This window comes from Papio anubis, chromosome 6, assembly GCF_008728515.1.
Source record: "Papio anubis isolate 15944 chromosome 6, Panubis1.0, whole genome shotgun sequence".
NCBI lineage: Eukaryota > Metazoa > Chordata > Mammalia > Primates > Cercopithecidae > Papio > Papio anubis.
This window is the reverse complement of record NC_044981.1, coordinates 147,004,992-147,026,398: the sequence shown is the minus strand read 5'-3', so window position 1 is coordinate 147,026,398 and position 21,407 is coordinate 147,004,992. Positions and strand designations below refer to the sequence as shown.

Genomic DNA, 21,407 nt, shown 5'->3' with positions numbered 1-21,407 from the left:
TTCATCCATGTTGTCAAAAATAGCAGAATTTTATTCTTCTTTTAAGGCTGAATAATATTATGTGTTTGTGTATATGTATGTAATATGCACACTTTTTTTTAAAGGACAAGGGGGCTGACACCTGTCATCTTCCAGATACTGTGTTACATGCTTTGTAATCATGATTCTTCTAATTCTAAAAACCATTCTTAGGTAGATGGTTATAGCTATTTCTTAAGTTTTGTGGGTTTTTTTTTTTTTAAGAAGAAAATGAAGTTTATTAAAGTTGAATGACTCATCCAAGGTCATTTAGCTGGTAGGTGGCAGAACTGGGGTTTGAAACCAAGTTTTTCTTCCATACCACATAACACTTACTATAAATTGCTTTTATTATTTCAGTCAAATTTCATTTGTGAAATCTCAGATGTGACCTACTGCTCTGATATGGCAGTATCTATCTTTCATATTAATAAACAACAGAGAAAACCCATGTGCTGTTATCATGAGTTTGGAAAACAAAGTATTATCACAGATAACAATAAGCATTCTTGTCCCTAGTTCCAACAGTTTGGAATCTGTTACTCAGAACAAGAAGCCCTCAGATTCAGACACGAAACAGAATATTTAGTCACAAACACAAAGATCTGAAACCCCAATTTTGAGCCATTTCTGTACAAGAAGAATCCAGCCTGTGTTTGTCAATGATGGATAGCATATAAACCAAGAAGACCTAAAGAGGTTAAAGTGTTGACAAAATTCCATCAACCCGTTGGTGGAATCCACGCAAACACAGGAAACGAAGCTGGGGCTTTCCACACCACTCTGAGTCCTTGCAGTGACTTCACTTTAAGTCAACGTCTTTTTGTGCCGCACATATTCACCCATGTTTGCTTGAAGAAATACCACAAATTGGTGGGGTCTCCTTTTGTGCAGTCTTGCACAGATGTTACTGCCACCCCAAAACCCAAAGGGATGTCTGCCACCACCACTTCCTGGCCAGAAGTATTTTTCGTGATTTGACGCAGACCAGATTTCAACATATCGTTCCCATATGGGAAGGACTGCTCTGCTCCAGGTTTTATCCACACTTTATACTTGGCATAGGGTGCAGGATAATCCAGAGCTGTGATGTGCAACTGAAACTTGTGGGTCTTGGTGAATTTTCTGAAGCAGGTCCCAGGGAAATCAGATATCGGCACCAGCTTCAGAATCTTCTCACTCACATAGTACACCTGGTCTTTGTGCAGCCGAGAACAGTAGGTGCCATTGAGCCTCTCAGCCAGCAGCTAGAAATTCTCCCTAATGCATTTCACAGTCTTCTCAAATATTACATGGGTCTCCTCTTCAGTCAAAGTCTGCGTTTTCTCACTGGGTTGGAACACTGGAACCTCGTGCCTCAGTAGTGGGAAACAGAAGTCCCACGTTTTCTTTATCCCTTCAGCCATCAACAGACACTTAGACAAATGCAATTATTTACTGAACCAAGACATCTTTTATAAAATGAATGTGTGCAATACCTAGATGTTTATATGGAAAACCAGATATCTTTTAGAGTTGTGAGAATCTATTAGAAAATGTCCAGCTCGGCCGGACACAGTGGCTCATGCCTGTAATCCTAGCATTTTGGGAGGCCGAGGCAGGTGAATCACAAGGTCAGGAGTTCGAGACCAGCCTGACCAACATGGTGAAAAAAACCCATCTCTGCTAAAAATACAAAATTACCTGGGCGTGGTGGCGTGCACCTGTAATCCAAGCTACTCAGGAGGCTGAGGCAGGTGAATCACTTGAACCTGGGAGGCAGAGGTTGCCTTGAGCCGAGATGACACCACTGCACTCCAGCCTGTGTGACAGAGTAAGACTCTGCTCAAAAAAATAAAAATAAGTAAATAAATAAAATGTCCAGCTCAATAGCTGACATTTTAAGGTCTTATGTGCTAGATCTAATTCTAACAACTTTGCATATACTATTTCATTTACTTCTCATAGCAGCCCCATGAAGTAGGTACTATTATTATTCTCATCTTTAGAGATAAAGAATTTGAGGCCTAGAGGTTAAGCATCTTAGCCAAGATCACCATGGTAAAGTGACTGTTTTCTATGGATATATTTCTTTAGGATTTATGAGAAACAGTGTAATTCCGAGAATAGCACTACTTAACTAGGAACTACTGTGTTGGCTATTCCTTGTTAAGATTTGTGTGAAAGCGTAATCCCACTACGTCTGCTTTCCAAACCATCTCAAATCGGTGAACACTGTTTTTAATTCTTTACAATTGAAAGAGCTATGTTGTTTCAGTTCTAAAATGGGCTAGTTCAGAATTTGCTAATTAAAAAAGAAGCTAATTGAAAAGCAAATAGTGCGAATGTCAATATATTTGTTTTTATTTTGAAGACGTGTCAAACATGCTTATTTTTTAGGACATCATGGCCTGTTATAATGATTAAAAGGCAGAATGGTGTAACTAAAAACTTCTCAATGTTTTGGGAGACTTTTGAATTATTACTAATATATGAATTCTTACTAATGGGGTACATGTAGAACTTCATTTTGTAGTATTTATATTTGTATAGAATTGTATATTTAGCATGAGTTAAATATGGCAGGGGAATGCCCTTGATTACAACTATGATATTGAGAGAGTAAGAATAGATAGTGAATATTTTTTCAGTCCTGCTTTTGGTTTGATTTCCCCATAAATCTTGATTTCTCACATTGGTAAGTGTTAGTTTGTAATTGCATTATTAGTTTTGTGACCAGTAGGATTTGTATAATTGCAGCAGAGTAAAACTTTTAAAGATTAATTTAGTAAATGATATTTTGATCATACATGACTTAGAAAATGACAAAATAATGCAACTACAAAAAAAGATGTATTCTTATGATTTATAGCACAGCTATTAAAAATACAGGAAAAAGGATAAAGAGTTATTTGGCAAAAATTCTAATAGAAGAATATTGGGGGGAAATGTTAAGAGTTTTGGAGCCTGTGGGAAGTAACTGACCTTACCAAAGTGTGGGGTTTTTGGGGGGAAAAAAGTCTCTCAGTCTACTAGTAACAATTTGTGGGTAATTAACTTAAAGAATAAATTCTGTGTTATTTGGTGCAAATGATGATTAAACTCTTGTGTAGAATTTGGATAATACAATTATTATATTTTGAATAATACAGTCTAAAGCTGACTCCAAAGCAGTATTAAGAATAATTGTATTTGAAATCCACCTATTTGTATACTTGTTTTTTAACTTTCAATGTTGATATCACAAAATTCTTGTGCATTTTAATATACATTGTATACTACAGTGTAATGATATTGAAGTGCTTTCAAAATGCATTTTACGTGTGGTTTTTAATACGTTTATCAGAATTTTAAAAAACATTTTATAAGACAGTAAAGTGCACTTCTAGTTTTTAAAATTTGTTTGTTTTACTTTATGGCACTTTACGATCTAGTTTTTTGATTTGCAAATTACACATGTGGGTCATATTATGAGCTATGGTTCTTTAGATCTTTCTTGTCATGGGAGGAAAGACAGAAATAGGAATTAGACAGTTTTTTGCTTAAAAGACATTATAAATATTAATATTAAGACATCTTCTTCAAGGTGAGGGCCATTTGTATGAAAGTTGTGTCTTTGAGACCTAGTACAGTACTTGAGTCTTCTGCCCCTCATTTTAAAAATAACATTCCATGATTATCATGATAGTTAGGTCTGATTCAACTTTGTCTTCAGATTGGACTTGTGTTTACTGAGAGTCTCCCCTGTGTCAGGTGTTTTGCTTTTCTTATTTGATCCAGAAGAGACTTATGTGATAGATATTACCACTGTATTTTGTAAGGAAACTGAAGCCCAGGAGGTTAAGGAATTCCACAGGTTCATAAAGCCAGTAGGTGGCAGAGCGGAGAGTTGAACGCTGCCCTCCTATGGACACCAGTGTCAAAGGCTGCTTTGGCATTTTTCCACCAGTGCATGCTCTCAGGTATTTGAAAGTATTCCTCTTTTGTTTAATTTCCTTTCATTGTTACCTAAAGCCATCAACTTATGCTTATGTTCCATCCCTTATAAACTAGCTGAATGCTGTGGTAGCGGTTACACATCACTTCGTTAATATACTTTCTCAGAGTGGGAGCACCTCCTTTGCTCTTCTGGGCACATCACACCTCTCCTTTCTGCCTTACATTGCTGGTTTCCACAATTTTCAAGAACAAGTACCCATTTTTTTCAATATTTAAAATTGGGAAAACTTGGATATGTGTATCGTATATAGCATTCTTTTATACTAAAGTGAGGAATATTAATTTAATGAACACATGTATGTGTATCTGCTACCCAGCAAAAGAAACTTAACATTACCTTTCTTTTTGAAACCCCTATGCCATCTCCCTGATGGCATTCCCCGTGTTTCCTCATGTAGTTAATTATACTGAGTCTCTTATTCCCTCTGTCCTTCTAGAAAGTATACCACTCTACATCCCACCCACAATAATGTTTTTCTTGCATGTTTTTAAATTCTGTATTTAAAAGGAATTATACTGTGTGTATCTGCTTCTGCAACATACTTTTTTGATGTAACATTGTGTTTTTGAGATGTGTCCGTACTGATATGTGGGGCTGTTTATTCATTTTTCACTGCCCTATAGTTTACGATGGTATAAGTTTATCAGAATTTTTTTTTATCTGTAATGGATATTTAGCTATCCAAAATAATACTGCTCTGAACATTCTTGTACATGTTTCCTGGCTACATGCAAAAGAATCTTTCTAGGAAGTATACCTAGGAGTGGAATATTAAGTATATATATTTTTCTGCTTTACTGCTGATTCCAAATTATTTTCTAAATTGTTTCATGTTTTTACCAGCAGGGCATAAGGGTACACCCACTTGGTATCATCTAAACTTCAAGGTTTGCCAACCAGTAGTTGTAAAATGCTGTCTCATTTTATTGTATTTGTATGATACTGATTCTAATGATGGTGAGCATATTTTTATATGTTGATCGTGTTTTTTTGTGTTTACTTCTCTCTCAAATACCTGTTTGTACCTTTGCCCACTTTTTGCCAGATTTTTTTTTTTTTCTGTTTTTGGTGGTGTGTTTTTTTTAGTATTCTTACATATTTTGGATATTGATTTTCATTAGTTATATGTGTTGCAGATATTTTCTTTCAGTTTGTGACATGTTCACTCTCTCTAGGGCATTTTCTGTGTTATCTGCAGCTATCATCTATCTAAGAAAGACTCCATTGTTTAAAATAACTCATTGAGATTCAGTAAATTACTTATATTGTTCTTTTCCCAACTTTCCAGTGGGACTCCAAGTCGTTGTATATTCAAGAAAAACTTGGCACCCTTGTGAATGATGGTAGAGAATGTTTCATTAATTTCTTTTGATGACCTTCCTTTCTCTAGTGGAATTAGGTGACCATTATTTTTATAGAATTTCTAATTCTAGGTTTACTTGCAAAGGTTTGTGCAAATCATTAACAGAAGTTTATATTCAACATTTGAATTCAAGAAAAGGTTACTTTGTTTCTTATGTGATAAAAACTAGTACCACATTTTCTTTCCTTTTTTTTTCCAACAGGAGAATGTTTCCAGTCGAGGATTATGATAAGCATTTAATTACTGAAAATCCTTACATAGAGTCTTATTTCAGTAAATCATTTTCTGCCAACACACACACACATACACACACACACACACACACACACACAGTAGATGTGAGATGTTTCTAGTCTAGAAAATATATAGGAATTCCTATTTCAGGAAAATTTTGATGAAGTTACTTAGATGAAAACTCAAAAACAGATTTTGTTACTTCTCAGTTTCATTTAATAGCTGATTTGTGCGTGATAACAAATGTAATTGTTATTAGGATCTTACTCCTTTGATATTTACAGAACCACTTTTTTGTAGGAACTAAATGGATACTCTTTCTAAAATATGAAACTAATTTAGTATAGTTCACAGTTGTTCCATTTTATTTTTGAGAATTTGTGGGACCAAATTTAGTAATGTAATTGTAAAAGACAAAACACCATAAACTATTTGATTGAATTATATTTTTGCTTTTTTTTTTTTAACTTAAAAAAGTTGTTACTTGGCATATATTTAGGAAAAGGTAGTAGAGATTTCAAGTTGGAAAAAAAAATTAATAACATGAAAACAAAAACCACATATACTCAAACTTGAAAGCACCTCTTTCAGGTTTCATATTTTACATTTAATTATTTTATATATCATCAATGCTGGTTCTGCTCTTAAATTCATGTTTCACTCCTAAAACATGTTAAATGAGTTTATAATTTACTTCTGATTATTTGGTTGAAATGTGTTAGCATCTGAAAATAAACATATACAGGAAAATAAGATACTTGATTTATAGTATGTGGCAAAAACTGTGTTTTTTCCTTAGAGTCAGGAATGTCTTCAGCGAGCTGGGCATCTTGATAGAATGATAGCTTAAAGGGGTCGATGGCAGTGGCTGAGATAAACAGGAAGCAGTGAAATACATTAATAGTGTTCTTCCAACCTTGAAAAGTAGAATTTGGCACTGCTTTTCTTGTTTCTTTTTGTTTCTTATGAACTGTCTGGTTCAGACTGAAGATGTAAGGTTCTGTATTTATCAGTTCTAAAAGTTATTTTCGTGTTCTAATGCCTTCTTTACATCTGTCCCAGTTTCTTCACATATATGTCTGTCTGAATACATGGAAATCAAGCAAATTCCAAAATAAAATCCAAAGATCTGGATTAACTATTCTCTGTGTTTCATGGTGGGAAAATTTGATGGATAAAATTATAGACATTATGGTTTGTGTCTTATATGGAAGAAGACTATGATTCTGTCCTTTTGCTGTTACTAGGAAATTCCTGGAGATAGGATTTTATTATTCTGAATAATATTTAGAAATAATATTAAAATAAAGGAATTTTAAGAAGCATAGATCATATTAAAAGAGATAGTACTACACTTTCCCACCTCTTTTGTTTTTGTTTTTGAGATGGAGTCTTGCTCTGTCGCAAGACTGGAATGCAGTGGTGCGATTTCAGCTCACTGCAACCTCCGACTCCCAGCTTCAAGTGATTCTGCCTCAACCTCTCAAGTAGCTGGGATTATAGGCACGCGCCACCACACCCAGCTAATTTTTTTTTTGTATTTTTAGTAGAGACAGGGTTTCACCATGTTGACCAGGATGGTCTTGATTTCTTGACCTTGTGATCCGCCCACCTGGGCCTCCCAAACTGCTGGGATTACAGGCTTGAGCCACCGGGCCCAGCCTTTCCCACCTCTTTAATTGTTTTTGTTCAGGTTGAATTAGTTCTATTACTTAAAATTTTTTTTTAATTCTATGAAAACTTCCAAGTCACACTGTCCTTGTTAGCTATAGTTAAGAAATGAGAGTGTGCCATTTTTTATTGCTGTTAATTTAATATTTTGTTGCATTACTTTTTTTTTTTTTTTTTTTGCATTTTGGTTGTTTGATGTATAATTTTAAAAATACGTGATTGTTTTATGGATAAGCCTAGGAAGTAAGTTATTCAGTCAACAAAATGAGCTATAGTAATTCATTTTATTATAATCAAATCAGGAAAAATTAGGACCGTCATTTATTGCAACATTGTCAAATTTGTAGTAGTGTTTGGTTGTGTTGTGTTTTCTCTGTTAGATTTTAATCTATATCAATTAGCAAAATATTTGTAATGCTTTGTAATAAAGAACAGGTGTGAGTAGAATGCCTTAAACCTTTTTATGACTTGAGAAAAAACTTACAAAGATTAGGAGCTTTACCATTTTTCACACTCATTACCAAATAAATACAATCATTTATATTTTTGTAATGAGGATATTCAGAGTTCATGTATTGGTGGTGTCGGGTATTCTGCAGTCAGATATTTGGATATCCTGGGAATTTATATAATTGGAATTCTTTTTATAACAGATAGTATGAAAACAAACATATTCTTCTTACAATATTAAAGTGTAAAAGGAGGCCAGGCGCGATGGCTCACACCTGTATCCCAGCACTTTGGGAGGCCAAGGCGGACAGATCACGAGGTCAGGAGATCAAGAACATCCTGGCCAACATGGTGAAACCTCGTCTCTACTAAAATACAAAAAATTAGCTGGACGTGATGGTGCATGCCTGTAGTCCCAGCAACTTGGGAGACTAAAGCAGGGGAATCTCTTGAACCCGGGAGGCAGAGGTTGCAGTGAGCTGAGATTGTGCCACTGTACTCCAGCCTGACAGCAGAGCAAGACTCAGTCTCAAAAAAAAAAAATAAATAAAAAGTGTAAAAGGAGAACACCAACTTTCATTCATATATACTGAGTTGCTAACTCTATTAAATTTGTTTCTCCTGGTTTTCTATATTACTTTAAATATATAACTCTAAGTTTAGAATTCAAATATTTAGGTGTATTTAAATTAACTTTGAGTTTTAATGAGTTAGTAAACGGACTCTTAGAGTTTGTTTGTAATCCACACCAGACTTTGGGACAACTGTTTGTTAGACTTCACACCAGTAACAAACTCCCTAAGGGGACTGGGTGTGATAGCAGGAAGTAAACCAGGAGTGGTGAGCCAATGATATTTGTCCGTGACAACTTTGAGTTAGTTCACCACATCCCAGCCACAAATATGCATGATAGGAGAATGAGAGTTCTGTTTGGCACATAGTTCAAAAACAGACATTTTCAAACAAGGGATCTTAGGTTGATGGCATTGAAAGTTACTAGATTTGTTCTGAAATGTGCTGGTTGCCAGCAGTGAAGAAGTGATCTGAGGGAAAAGGGCTCAATTAGAGATTGTATTATGTGCCAGTTATAGATTTGATTCGTACATCAGATTGATGCATGATAAATGGAATGCCTCTTAAATATAATATATGAGCAAAGTTACAGGACATAAGAACTTCTAGTTTCTGTCTTGAAGCATTATAATAGATTGAAAGCTTCTTTAAACTCTCCTTCTCACTCTGCAGTGAGAAGTTGGACAGTTGTCCTCAACAGAGGACAATTGATAACTGCGTACTGTTAAATGTCCCCAAAAGAATTTGTTTAGAAAGGTGAGATATGATAAAAAGAATGGGCAACAAAGTGTTTCCCTTATCATAAATTTTGTCAGATCATAAGATCTGAGTTCAGTAAGTCTACACTGTGAAATGCTGAAAAAAACCAACATTAAGTTGGTGGTAAGAAGAAATGCTGATTTTCAAAATGCAAAAATTTTCTGTTCTTTATTATCTCTTATTAAGAAGATTGGCCACATCCTTACTTCAGGGTACATCTACAAGTTTCATACTTATTTAAGAGGTTAAAATGGGTCCTGTGTTATTTCATTAGAAGTCCTGTCCTACTATTGTCATCTTATTGATTATTCTTGAGATTGTTTTCTTTTCATCTCTTACCTAATATTTGTTTATTTACCAAAGTTACATAATCTCCTCTTAACATTTTAGAGTTTTCTTTAAAGTATCCCCAGTGATCTGAAAATCAAATTTGTATCTTCTGTCCCATAAAGTAAAAAATAGTTTGTTTCATTTTTTGAATTGTTCATTTCCAGATGCTTACCAATTCATTTTATTTTTAGTTTTTACTTACCATTTTAACAGTAATTTAGCTCAAAATTGTAAACTAATGAAACCAAATTTTTGATACTTTCTGAACTTCTTTTAACATTTATGTGATGGTATTTGAGAGCAGCAAACACTCGTTTTGTCGTTGGTAACTATTTCAATTTGGTATGCAGTCTAATGTTTGTACAGAGCACTGTGCCAGGCAGAAATCTTCCCTTACTTACTTCTGGAGAGCACCACAGAAGTAAAAGGATGTCCTCCTCGTTTTCCTATCACAGTTAGCATGTGCACAGTTACCAGCCATATGTCCCACAGCCTGACTTGTTGATTATGGTTACAATTAATACTGATGAAAAAAAGACTTTCATGCTTTGTGTGCTGGGTGTGGTGGGCAGTTGAAGGCAGGGAGAGTCCCTGGGGATTTGATAAAGGAATATAGATAACCTGAGATTTAAGTCCAGTATGTGGTTAAAAGGGAATCAAGCAAATAAAAAGTTATCTAGGCTGCAGAACAATGGTGGCTATGTACTTTTTGAGTAGGTGGCGTCAACCTGTGATTTTTAGACAGCTTGCTAAATAGATTTTATCATACTTTGACCTCCCAACTTCAGATAAAAGGGGTAAGAACGAATTTCTCAGAAGCTCCATGACAATAAGTAAATAACTGGAGTCGCTTTACTCAAAATGGGTGAAAGAAATCCCTTTCGATTAAAGCCAGAGAAATTCTTAGCTGGCCACTTGAAACTTTCTCCTTAAAAAAAGAAAGTATGTGCCAGGGGAAGAGAAGGTTAAATAAATTATTGTTAAATGAATTAAATAGGAATAAATCTGGAGGAAATACGTTATCTGTATCTTATAGTTTCCTATAGTTATGATATAACTTATGTTTCTTAAACTTAAGTATGCTATAAGTCTTTTTGATCTACATTGTTTAAGTTCATGGTATTCAAACTGAATAGAAAGTTCAGAAATAGACCCAAAAAGACTGGGAAATTTAATGTATGAAAAAGATAGCATTTCAGATCAATGGAAGACAGATTGTTCAATAAGTAGTGTTTGGCCTATGAATAGCCATCTAAAAAAACACAGTTATGCCCTACCTCACACCTAATACCTAAATAAATTCTACAGAGATCAAAGGTCTATGGATTAAAAAATAAATTATAAAGCTACTAGTAGAAAATGTAGGGGGATATTTTTTATATATTTTTTTTAATCATGTAGTCAGAAAGCCTTTGAAGTACGACCTGAAACCCAGAACTATAAAAGAAAAGATGTATGAATCTGACAGCATTTAAAAAAAAAAAAAACTACATATAAAGAAAAATACAAGTAAAGTTAAAGATAAATGACAAACTGGGACCAGACAAGGTGGCTCACACCTGTAATCCTAGCACTTTGGGAGGCCACGGTGGGCAGATCACCTTGAGGTCAGGAGTTTGAGATCAGCCTGGCCAACATGGTAAAATCTGAACTCTACTAAAAATACAAAAATTAACTGGGTGTGGTGGCATGTGCCTGTAATCCCAGCTACTTGGGAGTCTGAGGCAGGGAAATTGCTTGAATCCGGGAGGCAGAGGTTGCAATGAACTGAGACCCTGCCACTGCACTCCAGCCTGGGTAACAGAGCGAGACTCCATCTCAAAAAAGAAAAAAAAAAAAAAAGATAAATGACAAACTGGGAGAAACATTTCCAGCTCATGTAATGGAGCTACTAGTCTTAATATATAAAAAGTTATAAAAAGTTTATTTTAAAAAGTATTTAAAGCAAAACAATAACCCAGTTGAATAATGGATAAAGAATTATAAATGACCTTAAACCTATGCAAAGATGTAGCTTTATTTGTAATGAGAGATTGCAAATAGAAACTGTTACAATATTTTAATATAAACTTTAAAAATGTTAAATGCACAGTCACCCAAGAATTATATCTCTAAGAATTTGTATTACAGATACAGTTGCATATGTGCAAATGATGTATATACAGGGTTATTGATTATACCATTATTTGTAATAGCAGAAGAAGGAACTGCTCAAATATTCATTCATAAGAACTAGTTACATTAGCAGTCATTAAAAAAGTGGAGGCAAGCAGGGGAATCACTTGAACCTGGGAGGTGGAGGTTGTAGGGAGCTGAGATCGTGCCACTGCACTCCAGCCTGGCGACAGAGCAAGACTCCATCTCAAAAAAAAAAAAAAAAAAGATGTAGGCACCTTGTTATGGACTATGAAAGACATCCAGAATGTATTTGTGTAAAATACATAATTGATACATATGTAGCACAGAATATCTCATATTCCTTGTATAAGGATAGACAAACTAATAAGAGTGCTTGCATCTCATTGAGTAAATTGGGGACAGGGGTGGGAGGGAGACTTAGTTTTCATTGTATGCCAGCCTTTACATTTTGAATGTTGCACCAAGCATAATCTATTCCAAAACACATCATATTTTTAAAAATCCTTACAAAAAGATAAAAAGCAAAATAGAAAATATTGTAGCATTTGTTTTCATTGCAGTTTGCCATACATGCCATCCAAAGATTGTCTACTTTTTGGAGCATTTGAATACAGTGATAGACAACTGTGATCCTAAAATTATAGTTAATTTATATTCCTTTGCTGGTACTACTCAGTCTTGCAGTGCATTAGGATCATCATTGTGAATATTGATTTTCATTGTATTCGTGTGGATGTGTTAATTAATAGAGGTATTACTATGATAACAGTTTATTTTTTTAGAGCATCCTTTTTTTTTGGTTAAGAAATGACTAAAAGTTGGATGCTTTGTATAACAAAGTCACTAATAACTAAAATGGTTTTTTGAGAAAATTTTTGTTTTTCTCCATAGGAGATAAGTAATCAAACAAAATACTGTTTGTTATTCAGATAATATGTGAGTGTACTGACTTTTTAAACCCATATTTTGAGTGGGTTACAGGTAGTCATTTCTGTAAGTCAAAAGTAAAATGTAACAGGGAAAATAAGGATCTAGCCAAAGAAATGTTTTTAAAATATATGTATTACATGATATCAATTTGTAAGTTAGAGCTTATTCTGAAAAGTCAGTCTTGTGTTTTCAGTCTCTAGAAATATACTAAACATTTAAGTGATGAAAATTGACCATTCTTTTTAGACTTTCCTAGATGTTTGGATTCTTAGCCCATTCCATGTGTTTTTTACATTTTCTTTCTTTACTATAAGACAGGTGCATAATCCATGGATAAATTCAAGTGGACAGTAAGTCAACAAAGTTCTCAAAATATATTTTGCCTGGCAGGACATTTTGGAGTAATTATACATTTGGTTCAGAATTTGAAGGTGTGGGTGATATTATTAGCTGTTTGACACAATTTAAGTTACTTGGTGACTTCTAAAATTTTAAATCAGGAATTTTTAAAATAATTAATAGCTTAAGTATATGTTTTCATCGCTGCAAAATTTCAGAGTATTATAAGCCATTTCTATATACTAACTTATTCTTCCAATACATATGACAGGAAATCAAATAGACAGTGTGTCTTTACCAGACTGACTCTGCATTTTTAGGATTATGATCTTCTAAATTATTTCCCTGCCAGTACTAAGAGAACACTAACCTATTCAAAGGCTACTTTAGTAGGATAAATAACTTGAGTCTGAGACAGAGCTTTCAAAACAGAATGGTGTTTGAATAGTGAAGTACATAACGCTTTTAACAAAGGTGAACCAAAGGATAACTGTCGAAAGGGTATCTAGACTTTATTGGAGAAACTGTTTTTCCAAAAGAGCCCAAATGCCTGGTGGAGACCCTGAATTAAAAAGGCAATATTTGAAGTTAGTGTTGATGCACCAAATCAGTTTAGAGATTAGGGTAGAACTTTTGAATCTGGAATCTCCATGTAAAATAAGTAGTGAAAGAGTTATGAAATCAGACAGCTTGAAGATTCAAATAGGAATCTTTTTAGCGAGTCTCCTTTCTTTAAAGGTGAGGACATTAAGATAAGGAATTTGATTTGCACAAAGAACCAGCATTAGGACTTACGGCTTTTTATCTAAAGCGTAGTGTTCCCCCACTCACAGGTAGGTAAGGTTGAAAGTGTTGCTACATTCGTGTACCTTTATTGCCTATGATGTTTCCCTTTGACATCTGCCCCGCAAATACTGTTGAGAAGCTGAGAGAAGGCTTGTGGGCCGTAAGTGTTGAAGCTTAGAGAATAGGAGCTAGATCATGTTGTTTTGTAGGCCCGGATAAAACGTCAAATCTTTGACAAGGGCAATGAGAGGCCAGGTCTAGAAGGATTTTTACAAGTGACCTAATTAGATGTGTGTTTTTACTATGGCTCTAATATGGAGAGCATACTGAGGGAGCCCATGGCCACTGAGAGATCGGTTAAGAAAATGTTTTTTTTAATTTTTAATTTTTTATTATTATTTTTTGAGATGAAGTCTCACTCTGTCACCCAGGAAGGAATGCAGTGGCACTGTCTTGGCTCACTGCAGCCTCCACCTCGTGGGTTCAAGCAGTTCCCCTGCCTCAACCTCCCAAGTAGCTGGGACTACAGGTGCCCACCACCACGCCCAACTGATTTTTGTATTTTAATAGAGATAGGGTTTCACCATGTTGGCCAGGCTGGTCTCGAACGTGTGACCTCATGTGATCCACCTGCCTCGGCCTCCCAAAGTGCTGGGATTACAGGTGTGAGCCACTGCACCTGGCCTTGAAAATGGTGTTTTAGATTAGAATGGGCAGTGGAAATAGAAGTCCCTGGGCAAGAGTGAGTTTCAGGTACGTTACCTAACTTTTAGAGATTGGAACATTAGTCTAGCAGTATTTTTGTAAGCTAGTTTTTATTTGATATTGTTTGCTATTATTGCTATCTGTCATATAAGGTTGTAATCTAATAAAATATCTGAAGGTAAGGAAGCTGGAGAACCTTGGAGTCTTATATATCTAGTGAATATCAAATGTGGATTTGAGAATGTCACATCAAATTTTGTGTAATAAATATGGTGTTCATATTTAACCATTACATAGGTTGATTTTAGGTACTATGATTGACATTCAGATTTTATAAGTAAAGCATGGCAGACTGTATATTTTATGATTTTTTGATAGGTGAGTGAATAAGATAACATTAACAACTCTTTGTGGCATTTAAAATGTTATGTCATCAATAGAAATCTTGACATCTCTGAGTTTTTATATTTTTGTGAATTTGCTCACGGATTAGAATTTGCAGCTCCTAATTGCAATTTGTATCACCTGCTCAGCCCTCTTTTTGCTTCCGGGCCACTATCCAGCCCATGTTCCTGCCAACTTCACTGCCTGCACCATCACTTATAAAATCCCATCTTCCAAACCCCCTCATTTTAAGGACTCTGAGATCAGAATATGTGGGCCTCTGATGAGCATATCAACCATCTTTGATAACATTCATACATGCAAGTGCATTTTTACTATATATATTTTTCTTGACTAATTTTTTTCTCAAAATTGCACAGGAAGAAAGATTCTTTATGTTTTCAACTCATAGTGTTTTTGGTTTCTACCATCTAAGTGATTGTATAGTTAAAAGGCATTTATAGAGTAAAATTTTATCTATCCATTTATTTATTTACTTGAAATACATTGAGCGCTTACATGCTGCTCCTTGTTTAAATTTGTGAATATAAGACTAGTAAGTAATGTATATATGTGGTCTATTGGTATGCTTTTAAAATTCACAGTATTATCTAGAGAATGTAGTACATGCAAATAATGACAAATGTGATATTGGATTTAGGGTTACATTTATAGATAATATGTTAGAAACTATTATTTTATATTTCTCTTTCCCACTTATAATGGGAATTAAATATGTTCATTTTAGCTTGTCTATAATAAATATCAGCTTAGTCTACCACAGCAAATAAACTTTTTTTTTAAAAAAAGCAGCAATAACAAAATATTTCACTATACTCTTTTCTTGGTTTATTGAGATATTAAATGATAGTTTTGTCTCATCAAATATTCTTTTGTTCTGGAACACTGATGCATTTATTTTGGCTTCTGAAGTTTTATAAGAACATGTTATTTGGGGAGTATTGATGACAACTTTATTGAAAACACTTATTTTACTTAGCTAATTCTGTTGACTAAGATGCAGGATTATCGTAACCTGGTTGAATCTGCTACACTCTTCCTTACAAAGGAGAAGGTGAAATGGAAATTTTGGAGGAGGCGGAGTGAGGTTTGTATGTCACAATCTATTTTAACAGAATGCAGTGCCTTCATTTTCATTATACTTTCAGTGTAGTTGACTTCTTAAACTAGTTTGAAGATTTGGAATTTAAATGAGAATATAGGATTGGAAAATACAGAAGCTATCTATTTAATTTTTTTCATTTAATAGTGATTAAAGTTTTAACACCTTAAAGGTGCACACAACAGTTGATTCTTCAATTTATCGTACCATTTAACTCCCATTCCTTTCTTCCTGGCCTCTGCTTTTCACCATGAGGTAGATTTCCTTGTCTCTTGTTTCAAAAATAAGAAAAAAAAATAAAATTAGAAAGCAACTTTTGAACTCCTGTGTCCTCTAGCTTTAAACTCTTCTATTATGGTGATTATCTCCCCCACCGTGCCAGAGAATGAGGCAGCATGCTGTCTCCAAGGCAGTCTGACTCCTGTGTACTGATTTATTCCTCTCTATCTCACATGGGAATTTTATCCTCTGTCCTTTCTTTACCAGGTCTTTATTTAACCCCTTAACATAATGAAGACTTTGAATGCTATAAAACAAAAAGAGAACCCTTCTTCAGCCCTACTGTTTCTTCTCTTCTCCTCTTTTCCTCCATCTTTTTACAGCCATACTTCTTGGTTAGAATGTTCCATACTTTTCTGTTTCCTTTTATAACTCTAATACAGTTCTTGGCACCATTCATTCTTCTTGCTAAAGTCAACCAGAAACTCCAAATTATTAAATCCAGTGATGTATTTTCTATAGTCATATTGCCTCTGAGTTCTTGATTGTGCTCTATGATGTCACCAGAGAAGAGGAAAAGTAAATTTAAATAATCTATAATCCTTCTCCATACTGCCTGTCTTATTTTTACAGTATAATAAAATACAGAGGAATGATTCCTTTATACTTTACCACTAGATGGCTGAACTACATTGTTTTTGGAAAAGAGGTAAAATCTTAATCACTTGAGGTAGGCTAATGTATAACATTTAATAAAATCCCTGATATATTAGTATAAAAATATATACACAAATATATGTATATACATACATATTCACACATACTACAAATATACAACATAATTTTTGAGTAGGGTTAATTAGTATTAAGAATTTTTTTAATCATAAAACCTATAACCTTGTCTGATTTTAGCTGTATTTATAAGATATATAAGACACATAAAAGATCATAGTATTTTCACATCATGTTCTTACACAGACTATCCATAAACATCAGCTCTAAAGGTTTCACAAACATCTTGAGGGTGAATTTAGCTCTATTTTAGATGTAATATCTGTTGTCAGATAATACATTCAGTTATCTTTAAGCGTAGTGTTTTATAGAATCTCTATTCCACTAGAGTTCAAAATAATAGAAGATAATATGCCATTTATTCATTTAAATTTTTAGTTGTAAACATTTTATTCTAATTTTTAAGTCTCCATGAATCAAGGATTGGTCATAAGTACCTCTATTAGGTATTTAGTTAGGCTTCAGGAATATAGTTACCTCTATTAGGTACCTAGTTAGGCTTTGGAAATATAAAAGTTACATATGAAATTGCCATTGTTGTCAGAAACAGTCAAATATTGGCAGTTTCATATGATTCAGTGTAATAACTTTCTTACTAGTTTAGTCATATTCATTTTTATGTTTTATACAATGATATGAATAGTCCTGTGGGACTAAGTTTTGATAAACTAAAGTTTTGACCTTGAAGTATTGTTTCCTTACCTTCTCTGTGGATTTTATTGAAGATATATGTGCAGAAATGCAATTTGGCAAAATAAGCATCAAAAGGAAAAGTAAGTCTTACTACATGCCGAAAGATTTTTTCAAGTACCATTGCAGTATAAAGCTGTATGTATTGCATTTGGAAAATGCATGGTTCATCTTTGAAAATAGAATGTATAATACATGCCTAAAGGGAATATATATATATATTTTTTGAGACAGAGTCTGATGATGGGCTAATTGAAGTGATTGACCAAAGAGATGTTAAAACATGGCTCTCGAATCAGCATTGATTTGCAGTGTACTTTTTCCCCCTCAGAATAGCAGTAAGAGTCTATTGATTTTACTTTTGGCTATTTAGTTGTAGTGTTAACACTTAATTAAAATGTGTGAAGTTTAAAAATAGTTGGTAAATATGTTCAATATTTTAACAAAACAGCAACATATCTGGAGTAATGTTTTGTCTAGATTAAAAGATGCTGTCACTGAGGCCTGGATTTCTTTCTGTTCCTATATCCTAACACTGTCTGTGGTCACCCAGTTTCCCCTCAGAAGGAGACGTGGTTATGACTTGTTTCTTACCTGGCCTCTGACAACAGATTCACCCAAACACATTATACTCCTTGCTACAGGTGATAATGTTCCTGCTCTGGAATTTTTGCGTTGACCTTATTTTAAGTCTTCCAACAAATGCTGATGAAAAAAAAATACACGAAACTTTGTATTTGCTTTTTTAAAAAATGCTAGAACAGTGAGGTGGTGTTTAAAACAGTTTGAAAGTACACTGTTCATGGTGTTTATTTGGTAAACTTTTACAGGTTAATTTAATTATGAAAGGGAGAGGTTCTCCCTGAGAAATACTGGGATGGTTTTGATGATGGAATTAAATAGTTTCTCATTCATTCTATTTTATTTCACTCATCAAACTAAAAACAAAGCACCGTTTGATTTGTTTATGCCTCAGGATTAATAACTCTTAGCAGAGGCATCTTGTTACATTCTTTGACTTGCCTATGATTCCTTGTAGGTGAGTAAAAAAAATGAATTGTTTTAATATCATTTTTCTTCATAAGATAAAAATTAAAAAATCATTTAGGATTTAAAAACAAAAAAGCCATAAATAACCATATACAACCACATCATTCTTTCCGTTTTACTTGTACTCCCTTTGCTGATTTGAAGTGAGGCTGTTATAACAGAATAGAACTTTAGTTTGACAGGGAGTATACAGACTTTATATTAGGCTGGTGCAAAAGTAATTGTGGTTTTTGCCATTACACTCAATGGCAAAATATGTGGCTGAGTATGATGTGGCATTGAAATATTTCTACATTCGGATTAGTTAAGGTTACAAATAGTTTGCATGGGTTTAGTGCTTATAAGCATTGTTAGACAACTGTCGTGATGGTTACATGTTATATAGTTTCCTAATGTCTCCAAACTGCTCCAGATGTCTGGGATATTCTGAGAAAAATAATAATCTTTCTTATTATTAATGACCAATTCATTTAGCACTTTATAGTAGTGGTTTTTATTTTTTGGTTTTTGTCACTCACCAACACAAGCATCTCGTTTGGAATTCAGTGGTCACTTTCTGGGTGCCTTAGAGGACCATTGTGAATTAACATGGCCTAAAATCATATTTTAAGAATATCATGTAATACGTACTGAATCCAGTTTAAGAAGTTTGACTAAAGCAAACAATCTAAACAATTTAAAATGACTTTGAATCGATCTAAAATCACATGTGTATTTGCCTATCAGTATTCTGCACGTCAATGAAATGACATATGAGTGAGGTTACTCCATTACAACATAGGTTGTAAAAGCAAAAGATTAGAACCAAGGCTGGTATCCATATAAAGGGCACTGGGTGAATAAACAACGCTGCCTCTACACAAAGAAATAATGTACTTTTCCTTAAAAAAAAAAAAAGAGGGAGGAAGTTCTGTGTGTACTGAAATGGAAACATTCCCAGGGTGTATGTTTTTTAAAGAAGAGATACAGAGCTTATACATTTTATGCTATCTTTTATATAAATGAAAGTGGAGGGGGATAGGTAAGTGTTTATACAAAGAAACAATGGGAGAATATACAAGAGACAAATGTATACAGTTACCTAAAGGCATTTAGGGTTGGGAATGGGCTAGAAAAAAATTATATTGACTTGAATCAAGTTCAAGAGTAGCTTTTATCTCCTGTAATAAAATATGTTAGTGACAAATATACTTTCCTAATCATGCCATCACTTAAAAATTTTGAAGTTATGTAAAGGTCAGTAATGTGTATTTTTTTTGAAAGCATATCCCCAGTCTCCTGTTCTCCATCATCTTTTATTTTGGGGAGGAATATGTAAAATATTTGCCATTTGTCACCTGTTTTCTTGTATTTGCTCTTCACTTTCTGTAGTCTTTTTCTCCTCGCACCCATTTCTCTAATTTTCTGGCAAAACTAATGAGCTTTGTTTTTAGAGTTTAAAAAACATTTTTTTAGGTTGTAGATCTCATTCAATTAATTGTGTTTCATTAGTTAGTTTGTTGGTTTAATACTATATAGGCACTTTGGGGTTGAAAAAAAATGTGTTCCATTATCTTTTCTTTCACTTAGCTTATTGTAGTCTGCCTCATAAGGAATTACCATGCTGTGTTAGTGCAAAGTAAAAAGGAATGTGTCTTAAAGAAGACGTGGGCAAAGTAAGGGAAAAGGAGGCTGATTACATGTGCTATTTGCAGATATATGAAAGAGGGCAAAAGGGAGTCTTCGTGGAGGCAATGGTAATTTAGAGTTGCCTTGAAAGATGACATTGGTCATGTAGAGATAGGGGAGAGAAGTCAGATGGAATGACACTGCAGATATTCTTATTGTACTTTCATAATATTTGGTTTTAAATTTCAGCATATCTTGAATAAGAAGTACACTTAAGAGTAATATCCAAGATATCTATGGATATGAAGAAAGTAGAGATCAGATAGCAATAACTTTGTGCTTCATGTCCTCTCCCCAGGCCACCCCACGGCCACATTACATCACAACTCTTGCCACAACCCCTTTTGTTCTCCTCAGGAGCCCAGCATGTGTAAGTAGCCCCTGGTGCATTGACCAGCCACTCACTCCCTGGCAAGAAGGCCAGATGCATTTTCCTCATCGTAGCTTGTTTATTTGGATGTTTGGTTTTTTTTCTCTTTACCTAAGCGTGTTCACTTCATAGCACTGCCTCCCTTCCACCAAATAGACATGGAGGGGAGGAGACCAGGTCTTGGGCTGCAATTACATGGATTGTTTGGGTATAAGAATATGGAAAACAAAGCAAAACTAACCTTTGGGAATATGTGTATCCCAGATATTTGCTCCTTTTCCCTCTACCTCATGTTTTCATTATTAATTTGGTTTAAAAATGAGGATTCCCCCCATATCTCTTGAGTTAACTAGAGTGCTCTGAGTTTCTGTAAAAATGTCAGATTGTGTGGCACCAGTCAGTTGTTAGTGTAACTTGGTTAGTGGAACCCTAGACAAGTAACTGTATGGACGTCCACCTTATTACAGTCCTTTGGCCACTGCTGTCTTGGAAGCTCAGGGAGTGGGAAAAGAGCTATGGGGACAGGTTCAAAGAGTTGAAACTATGTTGAAAACACTGCCTGCCAAAAATCAGTGAAGTCTTAAAACTAAATAGTTTTTTAACTTCAAAAAATATTAGCATGAATTGTTGAAGAGATTTGAGTCCAATGGGGATCAAGTGTATGTGAAATTGCATTTTTTAAAGTTATTCTTTTCCGGTAGACCATAACAAAAAATTACATGAAACCACAAGAGAGGGTGTCTCCCTGCCTTCCCTGAGTTTGGGCTCATTTTTTAACAAAACAGAATAAAAAGAGTTGAACTAAATTAGAATGTTGAAATGGTGAGAGTGGGTG

At 34.3% G+C, this 21,407-nt stretch overlaps 2 protein-coding genes and 1 pseudogene across 5 annotated transcripts in view; 1 reads left to right on the top strand and 2 right to left on the bottom strand.

Moving 5' to 3' along the window:
* The window catches only part of NT5DC1 (5'-nucleotidase domain containing 1), a 152,807-nt gene that overhangs the window by 34,292 nt on the left and 97,108 nt on the right, over positions 1 to 21,407 (top strand). The gene's annotated exons all lie outside the window — the stretch shown is intronic.
* The window catches only part of COL10A1 (collagen type X alpha 1 chain), a 104,637-nt gene that overhangs the window by 17,555 nt on the left and 65,675 nt on the right, over positions 1 to 21,407 (bottom strand). The gene's annotated exons all lie outside the window — the stretch shown is intronic.
* Positions 772 to 1,450, bottom strand: LOC101021352 (annotated as a pseudogene).